Source organism: Notamacropus eugenii, chromosome 4 (genome assembly GCF_028372415.1).
Source record: "Notamacropus eugenii isolate mMacEug1 chromosome 4, mMacEug1.pri_v2, whole genome shotgun sequence".
Taxonomy (NCBI): Eukaryota; Metazoa; Chordata; class Mammalia; order Diprotodontia; family Macropodidae; genus Notamacropus; species Notamacropus eugenii.
Genome location: NC_092875.1, coordinates 347,775,408 through 347,793,594, shown reverse-complemented (window position 1 = coordinate 347,793,594; position 18,187 = coordinate 347,775,408). Strand labels below are relative to the sequence as shown.

At 35.0% G+C, this 18,187-nt stretch overlaps 1 pseudogene; it reads right to left on the bottom strand.

Moving 5' to 3' along the window:
* Window positions 1-2,184: 2,184 nt before the first annotated feature.
* LOC140498497 (cyclin-dependent kinase 2-interacting protein-like) lies at window positions 2,185-5,226 on the bottom strand (annotated as a pseudogene).
* Window positions 5,227-18,187: the final 12,961 nt, after the last annotated feature.

The following is an 18,187-nucleotide window of genomic DNA, read 5'->3' as shown; positions in this document are numbered from 1 at the left end:
GGAAACAACAACAAAAGAACTTGACCATAAAAAGCTTCAAGGTGGCAGGGAAGACTGAGACCCAGACTCAAAAGAAGGCAACAATGTGAAAACTTCAACAACTAATGCCTCAAAAAATGCTAATTGAATCCAAGTCCAACAAGAATTTCTGGTTGAATTTCTGGAAGAAAAGAATAAAAATGGTAGAGGGAAAATGGAATAAAAAATGAGATCGATAACAAGAAAATTACAAAAAAGAGAATTAACAACTTGGGAAAAGAGGCACAAAAATAATGGAGAAAATAATACTTTAAGCATAAAATTAGTCTAATGATAAAGGAGCACAAGCACTTACTAAAGAAGAGAACTAATTAAAAAAGCAGAATAGGAGAAATGGGAAAAGTAGTACAAAAGTTTGCTGAAAAGAATAATCTTTTAAAATTTGGAATTGAGCAAATAGAAGCTAATAATTCCATGAGACATCAAGAAATAATAAAACATTTTTAACAATAAAATAATAGAAGAAAATGTGAAATATCTCATTGGAAAAACAACTGCCCTGAAAAATATATCCAGGAGAAATAATTTTTAAAGTATTGGACTATCTGAAAGCCATGAACAATTGGAAAAGGACCTAGACATTATAGTTAAAGAAATTAGAATAGAAACTGCCTTACTATCTTGGATCCTGAGGGTGATGTACAAACTAAAAGAATCTACTGATCACCTTCTGAAAGAGTTCCAAAAATGAAACCTCCCAAGGATATTACAGCCAAACTCCAAAGCTCCCATGTCAAGAGAAAATATTTTAAGTAGTCAGAAAGAAACAATTCAAATATTATGGTGCCATAGTCATGATAACATAAGTTTTAACAGCTTTTAGATTAAAGGAGCAGAGGGTTTGGAATGTGGTATTTCAGAGGGCAAAGGAACTAGAATTACAATCTGGAATCACTTACCAAGGGAAACATTTTTTTTTAAAATTTATTACTTTCTTTAAAAATGGCCTTTATATATTTATCTCCTCCCCCATTCCCTTTGTAACAAAAACAGTTAAGCAAGTGAAACTGACACACTGTTGATACACTATTCCACATCCAAAAAACCTGATCAACCTGATGAGAGGAAAAAAAAAAGTCTCATCAGTCTTCTGACTAATGTTATTTACCTTAATCTGAATTTTTTTAGTATTTTTCTTTTCATGAAACGTCTCTTGATTCTGCTTTCTTCACTCTACATAAGTTCATGCAAATTTTTCTTAGTTTCTCTGAGAAACTCAAATTTCTTGTTTCTTCAACAAAAAGTATCATTAGTAACAACACAACTCTCTCTCACGTCAATCCCTCTGTGACCTGATTTTGTTACATGCCTTGTAGTAGACAGACAGCTGGGTCAAAGGGTTAAAAGAGTTTAGTGACTTTTCTTGAAAAGTTCCAAACTTGTAATGGTTACACCAGTGCAAAGCTCACTATCCCTTGTGTTAATAACTCCGATCTTAAAACAGCATTGCTGGGTTGTTTTCTTCCATGTTTGCCAATTTAGTGTGAGGTGAAACCAGTATTGCTACATGTGCATTTCTCTTAAGTGATTTCTTGTAATATTTTGTTTGTTAATTGCATTTTTTAATTTTGAAGGTCACTTGTTCATATCTTTTGAACACTTAGCTAGGAAATGGTTCTTAGTCTCATATTTTTGTATCAGTTTCCTATAGCAAATTTTACTGATATTTGATTAAATTATTTTTCCCAATCTATTTTGTCTTGGTTTTGTTTGTACACATACTTCTATCTTTGGTTTAGAATTCTCCTTATTATAATTGTGAAAGGTACCTACTTTCATTCTCCTGATCTCACCCCATTGTGTGGGTTTTTTTTTTTTAATTTATTGTGGAAATAAATGCTGATCTAAACTTTTTCTGCCAAACACGGTCAGTTTGCCTAGTAGTTCTTGTCAAAGAAGAAGGGTCATGGTTTTAACAGTAGGTACTGAATGGATAACTAGCATTAACTTTAAAAGTTAATATCAGAATGGTGTTAAGAAGATGGAATTGAAGCAACTCATTATGCAAGCAAGAAAAAAAGTAGAGTTATGACTCTGGAAGGAAATATGTGAGGGAACAATAGGCCTATATCATAAGACCTGGAAAGAAAGGTTCATTCTAGCTTTGGGAGTTTGGACTTAAAAATGAAATAGTTTTGGAAAAAATTATACTGATCAATGTCCAGTTTTAAGTAGTATACTTTCCACATCAAGCCTCCTGTTCTCAATATAGGGCTGGTACAACCACATAGCTTAAAATGAGATCCTGGTTCATAGTATGGGAGAGCCCTTCTACAATGATGCGTTTAAGAAGTATTTCCTTCTTGTACATTTCTGAAAGTTTATGGGAAACTTCATAGTAGCAGATAGTGGGTCATGTATGGAAAAGACGTGTTTGATAATTTCCACTTCCATGATGGTAATTTTCTAGGTTACAAATTCCTTTAGTGATTGATGTTAACTTTTCCATTTTCACCTGTACCTTAGTCAAGTTATCCAAGGGGTCATGAAGTTCCTAGCATAACATCTTAAGTTATTTATTATATTTTGGATTTACCTTTGGAGAATGAAATCCAGAAGCAATACTGTTGCATTCTAGTTCTAACTTGTCTTCAGTAAGTGCACTGATTTTGAAGTTTCCTCTTTTGTTTGCAACAGAAAACCCCTTGTTATTGAGAATCTCTCATTTCGATAAATAAATTATGCCAATCTGCAGCATTGTCCTTAATTTTTCTTGTGCTAACAGATAAGACTTCTTTTGGGAGTAAAGAGGCCAAAGTTCTTCATATCTGTGACTTTAAAGTCAAAGACCCAGCCTGGCACAAGACGGAGGAAGTGCAGAGGAAGCCCAGAGCAACTTATTATAATACTTCAGGGCAAAAAATAGATATTACATGAAATGGAGGACTTCCAACATTCCTGATTAAAAGAGCAAAACTGAACTTAAAAAAAAATTTACTTTAAAATATAAAACTCAAGACAAGCATAAAAAGTAAACATGAATAAGAAATCCCAGGCTACTTAAAATTAAATTGTTTACATTCCTATATGGGAAGATGATGCATGTAACTCCTAGGAACTTACTCATTAGTAAGATAATTAGGAGTCCATACTGACAGGGAATTATAAGTTGATTATGATGAGCCAATCACAAAAAAATGGAATGAGAAAAATAAATTTATTGAGGGAAAGGGAGAGGTAAAATAGGTAAAATAATCTTACCTAAGGGAGACACACAAGGAAGAGTTTTTACAATGAAAGGGAAAATGAGGGGTTGGTGGGCAATGCATGAACTTCATTCTCATCAGAATTGGCTGGAAGAGGGAAGAATACATACACATGCAGAGTTGTGTATGGGAATCTATTTTACTCAACAGAGAAATAGGAGAAAAAGCGAATTAAGGCGGATTATACATAGGAAGGTGAATTAAGGGAGATAGTCAGAAATAAAACAGAATTTTTAGGAGAAATTGGATAAAAAGAGAGAGGATAAATAGTAGAAAATGAGAGGGAGGAAAATACACAGATAGTAATCATAACTGTTAATGTGAATATCATGCTCATAAAATGGAAGCAGATAGCAAAAGGGATTAGAAACTAGAATCCAACAATATGTTGTTTACAGGAGACTCACCTGAAAGAAAGACACAGAGAGAATTAAAACAAAGGGTTGAAGCAGAATCTAATGTGCTTTGGATGAGGTGAAAAGACAAAAGCAGAAAAAGGCAAAGCAAAAGTAAAAATACCCCTGATTAAAAGACATAGTCAGGGAAAGTACACTTTTGTCCAAAGTACTATAAACAATGAAGTAACGTCATAACTTTTTCAAGTTTCTTCTATAAAAACCTCATTTTTCAAATATATGAGGACCTTAGTCAAATTTATTTTAAAAAAAAGGCATTCCCCAGTTGATAAATGGTCAAAAGATATGAATGGGCAGTTTTCAGAAGAAATCAAAGTTGTCTTTAGTCATATGAAAAAAATTTTAAATCACCATTGACCTGAGAAATACAAATTAAAAGAACTCTGAGTTCACAGTTATCAAAATTATAGATAATAATATTTAATTATAATTTATATATTATTATAATTAATTATAATATATAATTTAATATAATAAATTAATATAATTCATAATTAAACACAATATAAATAATAATATTTAATAATAAAAATAAATTATAAATAATCAAAAATTATAAATACTCTGGAGGATATAAGGGAAAATAGATACAATAAGAAATTGTTGGTGGAGTTGTGAACTGGTCCAACAATTCTAGAGAACAATTTGGAGCTATGCCAAAAGATCTACAAATCTGGGCATACACTTTAACCCAGAAATGCCACTACTAGTCCTGTACCTCAAAGTGATCAAAGAAAAAGGAAAGGAACCTATATTTACAAAAAAATACTTATAGCTGCTCTTTTTGTGCTGGCAAAGAATTAGAAATTGAAGGGATGATCATTAGTTGGGGAATGATTGAACAAGATGCAACATGATTGTGATGGAACATTATTGTGCTGTAAGAAATGACTAGGGGGGTGGTTTCAGAAAAACACAGCAAGACCTGTGAGAACTGATACAAACTGAAGTGAGAACTGAAAGTCTATTGTGCACAGTAACAGCAATGTTGAAATAAAGAACAACTGAGAAAGACTTGACTACTGTGATCAATGCAATGCTCCAAGACATTTCCAAAGGACTTATGAAGAAAAATGCTGCTCACCTCCAGAAAGAGAACTGATGAACTCAGTGTAAATTAAAGTATCATTTACAATCTTCTTTATTTTTCTTGTTCTTTTGTAATGTTTTGCATGATTTCACATGTATAATATCATTTTGCTTAAATTCTCAGTGGGTGGCAGGGAGGGATGGGAGATAGAATGAGAATGTTTAAAATAAATGGTTTTTTTAAGAAATAAATAGGGGTAAAGGACCCTACCTTCTGGGATAAGAACTCACTGTTTGACAAAAACTGGAAAATTGTGTGGCAGACACTGGATATAGACCAGTGCCTGACACTGAATACCAGCAGAAAATCCAAACAGGTGCATGATCTAGTTATAAGCTATTAACATTGATGCTATTAACAAACTAGGGGAGCAAGGAATAGTTTATTTGTCAGATTTATGGAGAATGGAGGAATTTATGACCAAACAAGAGATAGAGAACATTATGAAATGCAAAATGGATAACTTTGATTTCATCAAATTGAAAAGTTTTTGCACAAACAAAGCCAATGCAACCAAGATTTCAAGGAAAGCAGAAAACTGGGAAAGAATTTTTACAACTAGTGTCTGTGATAAAGGCCTCATTTCTAAAATATGAAGAGAACTGAGTCAAATTTACAAGAATAGAAGTCATTCCCCAACTGATAAATGGTCAAAGGATATGAAGAGGCTGTTTTCAGAGGAAGAAATTAAAGCTATCTATAGTCATATGAAAAAATACTCCAAATCACTATTGATTAGAGAGATGGAAATGAAAACAACTCTGAGATACCACATCACATCTATGGAATTGGCTAACATGAAAAAACAGGAAAATAATAAATGTTGGAGAAGATGTGGGAGAGTTGGAGTGCTAATTCATTGTTGGTGGAGTTGTGAGCTGATCCAACCATTCTAGAGAGCAATTTGGAACTATGCCCAAAGAACTATGAAAATGTGCATACCTTTTGACCCAGCAATACCACTTCTAGGGTTGTAATGCAAAGAGATTGTAAAAATGGGAAAAGGTCCCACATGTGCAAAAGTATTTATAGCAGCTCTTTTTGTGGTGACCAAGAACTAGAAATTGAGGGAATGCCCATCAACTGGATAGTGGATGAACAAGTTGTGGTATATGAATGTATTGGAATACTATTGTGCTATAAGAAATGACAAACTGGTGGACTCCAGAAAAACCTGGAAAGACTTACATGAACTGATGCTGAGTGAAGTGAGCAGAGCCAGGAAAGCATTATACACAATAACAGCCACAATGTGCAAGGGATGTTTTTGATAGAGTTAGCCCTTCACAACAATGCAAGGACAAAAAAAAAAAATTTCCAAACATTTCATGATGCAAAATGCCGTCCACATCCAGAGAAAGAACTATGGAGTCAGAACGTAGAGTAAAGCAGATTATTTTTTCTTTTGTTATGTTTTTTTTTTTTTGTCATGGTTTCTCCCATTCATTTCAATTCTTCTATGCAACATGAATAATGTGAAAATGTGTCTAATAGGAATGCATGTGTAGAACCCATATAAGATTGCATGCTATCTTGGGCTGAGAGAGAAGAGGGAAGGGGAGAAAATTTGGAACTTGTGGCTGATTGTTCACTTAATTGCACCTCTAATTGGAAACACACCATGAAAGCTAGAAACACAAAGAAAGGTGACAGCAACATTATTCAAGTATCATTGTCTCCTCAAAAAAAAAAAAAAAAAAAAAGGAGAGGTGGAGATCATTGAAAAGAGAGGGGAGAAGAAAGGACCAAAGCCCAATATTGCCAGTTTTACAATTTTATTTCAAGTATTATAAGCCAGAAGAAAGAAGGGCCAAGCTATTGTTTGTCATCATCTGACACTACACACACACACACACACACACACACACACACACACATGCACACATACACACACACATTACACAATAATGCCTTACATTTACATTTGTACAGCTCCTTATTGGTTTATAGAAGTATCTTCTTATCTCATTTGATCTTCACAATAGCCCTTTGAGGTGGGACTACTATCCTAGTAGTCATTCCACAGTCTTAGATGGGTTATTTTTTTTTAAATTTCATTTTTAATGGCACATTTTCTTCTCTACATTTTGAACTGTTTTCCAACCTGAAGGGTGGGGTGGGATAGGGAGAAAAAGAGACAAATAAAGCCAAACGCCAGCTCTCAAAGAGCATGTCCAACTAGAACTAGCTCCCTTTACCTCTGTTCATCCTATTGTCCTTGGTCCTGACAGTCCAGGCGACACTATCCACACATTACCTTCAAGCGATTCTGTGATTCACTGTGTCTTTGACTTCTGTGTGATGATGTTCCAAACATCCTCTAACTTTCTTTTCCTTGCCAAAGCTCTTTTTGTCCTATACTGCCAACCTTCTCAATCTCCTTTACCTAACCCAGCTAACCCCTATTTAGAAACCTTCCTCTTAAACAAATGGAACATTATCTCATAGCAAAAAGTCATGTCTTGGAAACACAGAATCGAAATGTGAAATGAATGTGGTAAGAGCAGGCAGAAAAAGCTGACTTTTCCAAAAGGACCTTGAAGCTTTATTTGCCATCTCTCTAATAATGTCAGGATGACAGGTAGTAAAAAAAAAAAAAAAAAGCAAAGCAAAACAACAAAAAATCCCACCACCAATTTTCCCTTTTTATTATGCTTCTATCCCCATCCCCACATACACAACAAAACACTTTTCTATAAAGACACACATACATTAGAGTTAAGCAATTTGAGAATACTACAAGTCCAAGGAGGATAGAGTGAGATTTTGTATTACTATGGCCCAAACTTAAAGCACTTTGACTACTCAATTCTGTCCTCATCATTGCATTGGTGAAAAAAAAGACATTACAGTACTTGAAAAGGTAGAAAAAGGCAACACAGCTAATCCTGGATTAAATAAAATGAGCTTTGAGGACAGACTGGAAAACCTTTTCCTCACATGGCCTAGAGGGAACAGAAAAGACAAATAATGTGAAGATCAGGTGAAAGTGTGTAGATGCTGTCAGCTCAGGTTATTTATTTCAGTTTAGCACTTAAGAAAACATTCAGACAAGGAATACAGGATAAAAAAATTCAGCCAGGGATCAAAGAAACTCTTCAGTTCGTTCAATTTAACATTTTACCCATTTAGGAAAGACTACTTAAAAGACAGCAGGCAATGATCTCCATACCCTGGGAAGTGCAAGTAGTTCATATAATAATGGCTAGATTAATATAGCACCTTAAGATTTGCTGACTGATATATATGTACATACACATATACATATATGTGGGTGTGCATATATACACATTTGTGCATATACACACATGTGTGTATATACACATGCATATATATACATACATATATGTGTATATACAGTCATTTGACTTTCACAACAACCTTGTAATGCAGGTAGTATCATTATTCCCATTTTACATATAAGGGAGATGATATAATTTTCTCAAGTTCACACAGATATTAAGGGACAGAAAGAGGATTCAAATCCAGGTCATCTCATTTCAAAACCAATATTCTTTCTATTGCTGCTGACAGAAACACATTGATTTAAATGAAGTATAGTGAATAGAGCAATGAACTGGAGGTTAGTTCAAATCCTTCCACCTATGTGACTTTGAGAAAAATCACTTTGGCTCCTTAACCTCCAGTTTTCTCATCTGTAAAATTAGGGAACTGGACTAGATATAGAATCCCTTCTTGTTATAAAATGACAGTCTACATTTTGCAGTGTTAACATGAATTTCAAAGTTGTTGCAAAATATTTACTTAATGATATATTTTTTTTCTAGAGAGTTCCAAAACAGAAAAAAAATGGTGCTAAAGCACCATTAAGGCAGATGTATTGACAGAGTCAAAATTCAGCTAAAGATAGTAATGAATTCTTTATGAAATGTGGAAAAATTCTTTTAATTCAGAATCCTAATGGAATTGATGAATAGTTTTAACTAATATGTGGAAATATTTTTTCTGTCCAAATATTTTCCTATATTTATATACACGTTGCATTATTTAACACATAATTGTCAGAAAGCTATAGAAATCCCATTAACCTTGTTCTAGCGTGTAGTCTAAATTAACACAGGACATGAGAAATGTGTCCAGAAGAAAAAATGAAAAGTCCCTTAGCATTTTTTAAAAATTGTGATCTTAGTTAATACAGGGAACACTGGCTAGTTAGCACTCATACATACTGGAGTGAATGGTGTGGTAGGTACTACCAAACTCTTACGTCCAAACACCTGAACATAGGAGTTTGGTTTCTTTTCTTTGGTTTCTTCAGAGAGTTTGGGAAGTAGATAACAAGAAAGGAAGAGAATAGTAATCTAGAGGTTTGTGCTGAGCTGAGTCAGTCAGACCTCAGTAAGAATGAAAGAGTTCCAGAGACTCAAAAGAAGTTTCTGGTGATTGCAGGGTCCTAAGGAGATTGCCAGTTCAGTCTTTATCTGAACATCTATAGGATGAAATTAAACCTCCAGTTCATGGATGTTTCAAACTGTTTTTCAGGCCAAGGGGGATTCTCTTGATCTCTAGAACTATCCTAAGTTACTTTTCAAGAAAACACTATGGGTTGGAGCCTTCTTTTTCTCCCCATGTTTTTCAAGAAGGTTCAAATATCCCCCAAAACCATACTTATATCATTGGGGAAAGGACCAGTATCCTGAATATCAAACTAATCCACTATTGTCTGTATGTAACTCATTAATTTATTGACTGTGTAACAAGTTTAAAATAGGCAGGAAAAATTGTACTTCTTAAATTCAAAGAACTAGTCGATCACTCAACAAACGTTTATGGAGTACTTATAGATGAACCAGACACTAGAGATACAAAGATAAAAGTGAAATAGTCCTATACCTCAAGGAACTTACATTTCATCAGGGGATCAGAGAAATAGGGAGGAAAAGAAACAAAGTTATTAAGCACTTACTTGTGTGCTAGGGACTATTTTGTTTGATCCGCACAACAATCCTGGGAGGTATTATTATCCCCATTTTACAGCTGAGGCAGACAGAAGTTAAATGACTTTCCCATAGTCACACAGCAATTATATATCGAAGCCATATTGGAACTTAGGTCGTCCTAAAGTTCAGTAGTCTATGCATTGTTCCACCCAACTTCACTTCAAAATATAGACAAAATAAAAGAAAATTTCTGGCAAGAGGTACTAGCAATTGGAGAGATCATGAAAGGCGGCATTACTTGACTTGGGTCTTTAGGAAATCAACGACTCTAAGAGGTGAGGATCGAATTATATATTCAAGGAATGGGGCAAATACAAAGGCTCTGAGAGAGGAATTCATTGTCAGGTTCCATTGCCATCATCATCTTTATCATCATTATCAATGTCATATCATATCCAGTCATGAGTACTCATCTCTTATAGAGACACTAAAAAAAATACAAATACTGATTAACAAACACATCCATTACTAGAGTTAAAAACATAGTTAACACTGCTGGACATACTACAGGAATTACCTAATATGGCTAAGAACCAAGTCCTTCCTTAGTACTTAGACTGCAAGTTCTCTTACAAAGGATACATCTCATGGAACTACTGAGAACAATTTATAATTACTATTAAGATGTACAACATAGTGAGTTTACTTTTGACATTTCCAAAGAGCTAATCATTGGTTGGCAAATATCTGGGTTCAAATTGCACCTTTGTCATTTACTACTTGTGTGACCTCTGGCATGTTTCCTAACTTCTCTGGGGCTTAGGTTCCTCATCTGTCAAATGAGGGAGTTGGACTAGGTGACCTCTGAGTCCCATTTCAACTCTAAATCTATGATCCTGTGATCAGATTCCACTCTCCATAACTTGTAATTGGAAAACTGCCCCACAATAGGCAGATTAAATGACTTGTTGAATATTATAGAGAGTTGGGGTCAGATATGGGTCTAGAACCTGATGTCTGAAATTTCATCTGCAGTATTTGGTATAACAAATTACAACAGAAGGCTCCCTTGAACGATTACCGTTGTTTCAACATTTAGAACAGAGACATACTAGGATGTAAAACTCAGAAGGACCTTAGAAAGCCAATTCATTCATTTTAATATAAAAAACAAAGTTTTCGAAGCCATGTGATTTTATAATGGCAATTTCTAGAAATACTCTTCCTTTCTATGACTAACTTTAATATTGAACTAGCCTAATAGTGAGTCATTCTTTATAACAATAAAAAGTTCAGTAACATTATTTAAAGAGTGACACATACCACATTTTGATCAATTAGTTGAGAGATGGGAGACACATTTCTTTGGGACCTCTGTTGATTTTTAAGATCACAGATTCATTTTATTGATCTTTAAATTTGCTTTAACATAGTCATTGAATATGTTGTTCATTTGGTTCCATTAATTTCATTTAGCATCAATCTATTTCATCATTTTCATGTCTCTCTTAATTCTTCATGTATATCATTTCTACACAATAATTATTTGTTCCATTTATATACTATTAGTTTTCATCAACTCCCCTAGAGATGGGAATCCACTTTTATTCCATTGATCCACTCCCATAAAAAAGTGCAGGCTATGAACGTTTTTAGACATATAAAACCATTGATTCCCTTTTTGATCTTCTTGGAGTACATGACTCATAATGGGCTTATATCCCAAGTGAGCTTTCTAATTAGTTTTATTTTATAATTCTAAATTGATATCCAGATTTCAAACCTTTCATTTTACAAATGAGACAACTGACAAGTATAAAAGTAATATAGCTTCCTGAGATCATACAGATAATAAATAGCAAAAATGGGATTAATCAGTTAATAAAATATATTTCTAGATAAATAAGCAAGATATTTGCCACATTTTTTCACTTTCCTCTTTTAAATTAAATTTTTCATGAGCTTTTTAATTGAATAATCCCTTTCCCTACATTGTATATATTTGAGTAAATGTAGCAAAATCACCAGCTTTGTACATTTCTCCATATCCCACCAATGCTAAATAGATATTATAATTATCTAAAAATTATTCTGTCAAGAATCTAAGTATGAGAAAATAGTAGTATTGTTTCTTGACTCCATTATTAAGGAACTACCTATCGGATGCAGTTTAATTCAGTAATTTTTTATTAGTTTCCTATTATGTGCCAAGCCAGGGATAAGAGACACAAAGATGAAAATAAATGGCAGTACTCAGCCTCAAAATGTCTAGAATATTACAATATGTACATTGATAATTATAGTTCAAGACTAGGGGCAAGAGGAGAGGTGATGAGGTCATAGGCAAGCTCTAGACAGGGTGTTCTAGGTATATTTGAGGAAGGAGTGAAAGATTTCATTTGAGGAGGTGGGCAGGATCCAGGAAGGCTTTTCGGAAGAGGTGGTAACAGAACTAAGCCTTGAAGGAAAAGAAGGAATTTGAAAGATGGAGGTGAAGAAGGAGGTCATGGGGGATGACCTATATGAAAGCATGGGGGTGAATGATGGGATTTTGAATTTTGGAAACAAGTAGGAATTCACTTAATCTGGAACTTAGAGTACAAGAAGGGAAGTACTATGAAATAAGACTGGAAACATAGATTGAGGCCAAATTTCAGAAAGCCTTACATTCCAGGCTGAGTTTGCATTTTATCTTAGAGGATACAGGAAAGCACTGAAAGATTCTGAACAGAGAAGTCATGTAGTCAAGTCAGGAACAAGTATTTATGAGTTCCTGTTATGTTCCTGTCACCGTGCTAAGCCCTAGGGACACAAAGAAAGAAAAAAGCTTACCCAAGCAAAATAACAACTAAAGCAAGCACATTAACAAAAAAAAATTTTCATTTCCTCTTCTCAAACAACTCAAGTCTAGTGGGAGAACAATGCAAATAATTAAGTACAAGCAGGATAATTTAGAGACAATCTCAGAAGGATTCAGGATCATACATGTACCTTGGAAGATTATGTTGGCAATGATGGAAAGAATGACTTGGAGATGATAGAGAATAGAAGTGATGGGACCAACTAAAAGGCTATCACTGTGTTTCTGGTTAGAGGTAATGGTGGTCAAAATTAGGATGATAGAACGAAGCATACACAACAGATGTTGCACAACAAGAATTGAAATGATTTGACAATATAAGAGACTAGAAGTTAGAATGCCATTTGGGGGTGAAGGAATGAAATCTCAAATATTGGGGGAATAGGTGAATTGGCTGAAGGAAGAAGATATCAAATATTCCTTCTAGAAATTTAGCAGTAAAAGAGAGGAAAGTTACAGTATTCAAGTTTGATGAGATACCAGGTTTAAGGGAAAGTTTTTATTTGTTTTTTGTTTTATATCATAAGAGAGATATGGACATGCATCTTTACACTTGGGAAGGGCCAAGTAAATAGGAAGATATTGAAGAAGACAGACAGAAAGAAATGATTGATGGAAAAGACTCCAGGAAGAGAAAGGAGGGGATGGGATCAAGTGTATAAGTGAAAGGGTCAACCTTGGAAAGAAGAGTCCATCTTAATTCTTTGACAGACCAAAGGAGGAAAAGATAAATAAAGATGCAGAGAGGATTTGATTTGTGGATCAGGGAAGATGAGAAAACTCTTGGCCTCCGTTTTCTAAAACATATCTTCAACCAATCCGTTAAAAAAAAAAAAAGTATAAGTAGAGTACCATAAAGTGTAAGGCCATTTGCTGAGGGGCAGATGTTTAGGTGTGTCATTGAAGATCTGAACAGATAAAATAAAGTTTGGAGCAGATGAAATGTCATGCAAATGTGTGCGAGATCACAACAACAGGATTGCTATCCATAGTGAGGATCCATTTGAATTAGATAAAATGAATTTGCAGTTGGCTCATTTGGTACAAATCTAGTACTATTCAAAAGTTGAAGAGTAAAAACAGAATGGGTCATGGAGGGAGCAATCCTCTCACCTTGTCCCTTGGTACATGGTCTCATCTCCTTCTGCAACAGGGTGTGGATAGTGGAAAGACAATGAGATTCATGGGGGGATAACCGTGCCTTGTTGGACTGTCTAATTTATGGAAGATTTTATTTTATTCTGGATAAACTGGGCAAATAATTTAACCATTCAGGACTCATTTTCCTCGTCTGCAAATGATCTATATGAATCAATTCATCATAAAATCCTATCATGTTATTTTCTTTTCTATGATACATAGCTAAAATAATACATTCTGTAAAATTTTCTGCTATTGTGACAGACTCTTTGGTGCCCAATTCAGTATTAGTTTACAATTACATTTGTAAGCCAAATCTGACCAATTCTGTTGCTGTCTCTCCCACTTTTATCACTCCCAGTCTTGGCTAAAAGCAAGAAGGAATAATACTTGGTCAGTAGTAATTGAGCCAGCGTGGGACAATGGAAAGAGTACTGAACTGGGAGTCAGAGGGTCTACATTTGAATCATAGCAACACAACCTACTAGCTTTATGACCTGTTCCTCATCTTTAAAATGACCTCTAAGGTACAGGCCAATTCTAAGTCTATGAACCTACATAATACTGTGGAATAGAAGTCATGCCACTGTTTTTTGTGGCATATATACTAAAGTTCTGTTGAACATGTCAACATTCATTCATTCTTTCATCCAGTCATTCTTTCAGCAAGTATTAATGTCATATGGCCTTAGTTCCTCCATTTGTCCTACCCTCATCTCTTTTTTTCGGAATACATTGACTGACAGAATGCAGAAGTAAATAGATCTGAACATTAGAGTTGAGAAGAAAAAAAAATTTCCCTTTTAAACTAAGAAAGAAAAAAAAGACAAGCAGAATCAGGCTCAATGTAGATCTTCCCATTTTATCCATGAGCACACTAAGGCCCTGAGGGGAAACTGATGTGTAATTATTCAGGGTCACAGGGCAGCTCAGGCACTGAACTAAGATGAACACTTGGAGTTCCCAAGATCCCAAACCAAATTGCCTTTGTAGTTAATAAGATGCATAAAGGGATTGACATAACCTTTGGCATCCTATAATAAATCTGATGAGGCCTCCCATCTATTTTTCCTACAAAGGTTAGGAATAGTCTTTTGAGAGAAAAATGCCACAGTTCAGGTATCTTCTCTATATGGATTCACTGACTAGAGAGAAAGAACTACATTTCATCATTGGCAATAATTCAGAGATGCAATTTTGGGTCTTAGACTTTGTCAGGAAAGATGCCCTAGAAATGTAGAAATAGCTTTTGTGCCTATCATCTCCCAACAGAAAGAGTTAACACTGAGATGGGCACTGATATTTGTAATGGTCTTGGTAACTCAGAGTGTGTCCTTCGTTATGCTCTGATCAACCCCCAAATGGCTATGTACCGAAGCAATAACTTCTGGTCACTTTTGGTGAAGACGATAGGAGAAGGGACCAGTGCATAATTTAATTGCTTTCTCTTCCTCCCTCAGGTCTGCATATTATATTATATTGAAAAGTAATTATGCAGTGAAAGTAAAATGTCACACCACTGATGTCTGGTAACAAGTAGTACAGATGTGAATTATTCTATTACATGCCATCGTGCAGACATCTCTATACCTTTCCTCTGTTACACACCACTGTGTGTGCTTATATGTTGGAGTATTTATGCACACTAGATGAGATTTGCTTTTTTTTTTCCCCCTTGCAGCATCTAGATCCCAAGCTGAGTTGCCTTGTTGGCAATGATTGATTACCCAATATCTAATTAAACCTGATCCAATCACTTATTATGCAGAGTGGAACAAACAAACTGAAGTCGACTGTCAAGGCGGTGATTGATGATACTGCCAATCCAGCTTTTGTTGCGTCTAATGTCCTGACGCTTGTTACAACCAGCCAAAGCTGCGCTGGACAAAGCGTTCTGTCACTCTCCACATGAATTCCCTGCCACCCCTGCCACCCTCGCCCTTTTTCTTTTCCCCCAAATGAACTTTTTCTCCTTAAAAAAAAAAAACAAAAAAAACTGGGGGGAGGGGGAAAATTATTGAAACAACAAAGATTCTGTTTGGGTGAGTTTTAACAATGAGATTAAAGTCCTCTAAAGATAAAGTCTTTAAGAGCAGAAGACAATATGAGTTAAAGGGAGAAAGGTAAGCGAAGGGAACATTTGTGTGTGTGTGTGTGTGTGTGTGTCTGTGTCCGTGTGTCTGTGTGAATGTGAATGCATGTGTGAATGTCCATGTCTATGTTTTGAGGGGAATTGCAGGGGTGCACTTGAGATGGTAATGAACCTACCTTGGGGAGAGTGACAGATATGACATTAAAGCCAACCTAGCAGGATAATAATTTCTTTTCTATTGTCTGCCAAGCAGGATTCTCTTAGCAGCTCTCATTTATAAATTTTTCAGTTTTAATGTTTTAATTATTTAAAATGCAAATAGGTTCCAGGAGAAAGCAGCAGAAAATACAAATTCCCTAAACAAATTCAACTTCTAAAGTCACTTTTGTGTTTGGCCTAGCCTCTTCCCTCTGTCTTTGTGTTGATTTTAGCTAAGGCAGTTTACATACTTTGTGTAACTGAAGTTGGAACTCACATCCTAATGATGAGTCGTTTCTCTTTTGTCGATCTTTGGTTTAAGAATGACTGAAGTAAGACACTGATTTCATCAAGAGACACCAAACCATGTATGATGCATTAATATAAACATATAACATACATATATATGTGTGTCTGTGTGTGTATATGTGTTTTGCCACACTTGTGTGTGATTCATTGTGAATCAATTGAGATATTGAGGTTCTAAGGCCACACACAATTCTCTCTATGTGTATTATACTTCTACTCAGATATATGTCCAGCCAGATGCATACATGTACATAGGAGGAAAATCACAGACAATGTTTGTTCCTGCCCTTTTCAAGAAAGGGACCCACTGGACAATAACAGAACCTTTAATTTAAAAAAAAAATACTTCATTTCTAATTTGGGGAGAGATCAGTGTGTGGCCTCTAACTACATTCATATTAGTTTTTTCTGTGTGTTTGTGTGTATGTGTGTATTTGTGTGTATATGTGTGTCTAACAGTCTAAATGAATAGACCAATGTGGTTTTGGTCAGAAAAACAGCAGAGCTGGAACTTGTGCTAGATTACACACTCTTGACTCTTCCTCTCTTCTCCATGAACTCCCTCCCAAGAAAGAAGCCTGTCCTACACTTGGTCTTTGTATCCAAAACGTGTCTACAGACAGTGAATGTTTTCTTCTCACTGCTGTGAATAGTCATGGAGTAAGGCTTCTAAGGATGTCCCATTACTCTTTCTTTCATAGGAATCAATGCTAAGCACTCTGTCCCCATGTCTCTGCATACTCACCTGTCTGCCATTCATGTAATGAATTCCCTCTTCACTCATTCTTGTAAGAGTCACTAGTTTCTTCCATACTTAGCTCTAAGACCACCTCCACCCTGAAACTTTCCTGCTTCTCCTGAGTCTAGTGGTTCCTTGCTCCCCAATACTGTGCAAGTATTTGTATGTATTTTGAAGATAATTGTGTTGTACATACTCATATTGGACCATGTATGGGTTCTCTTTCCCTATAGATAATAAACTCCTTGAGGGCAGCATTCATTCTTCATCTTCCTATGTCTAGTGCCTAGCATAGTGCTTGACACTTAATAAATATTGATTGATTGATTTCCTATAAAAAAGGATAAACACCATACAGAGCCAACTTCTCTTCCTTCAAAAGCCATATTCCTGGGCACAAACGATAACAAAAAATTTGATTACTCCCCATGATTCAATTAATATTTTAAAAGGTCTGATGAAGTTCCTAGTATTTTTTGTGTATATTAGAAATGAAGCATAAATTGAGACATGCAGAATTAATACCCTAAGATTTTATCAGTTAGATGATAGATATATAAATAGATTATATATTTTATATAGATAGATGATAGACAGACAGACAGACAGACAGACAGACAGATAGATAGATAGATAGATAGACAGACAGACAGATAGACAGACAGCTTATTTCTCTGACCTCTGGGTTGGAGACTTTACTTTCAATGTTCTGTAAAGCACTTGTGTCTATTAGACATAGAACTTGATTTTCCATTTCCAATTTTCTATTCATAGTGAAGAGGCAAAAACAAACAATAAAGGAAGAAAAACAACCCAGCCTTCTTTCTACTACACTTTCAATGGGAAGAGACACATTTTTCTTTCTTCCTTTCTCCTCTACCTCTATAAACCTCTGAAAAATTAGCTACGTATTCTCTAATAGTTGAAAAAGTAGCCTAACTAAAGTAATGTTTACTCACTCAAGGTAACCATTTTCACAAAATTATACTGGCTAATTTGTACTTTCATAATCCACCTTAGCTAAAGTACCAAGCAGAATATCAACTCCTCCTTCTTTAATCAGAAAAAAAGAACTGAACGTATTTTTGATACTTTTAGAAGAGATTATGCCCAATAATAACTGACCTTATCTTTGGGAAACAAAACAGTTAAGCACATGAAACTAATATATAAGGTGGAAGGGGAGAGATGGGGAAA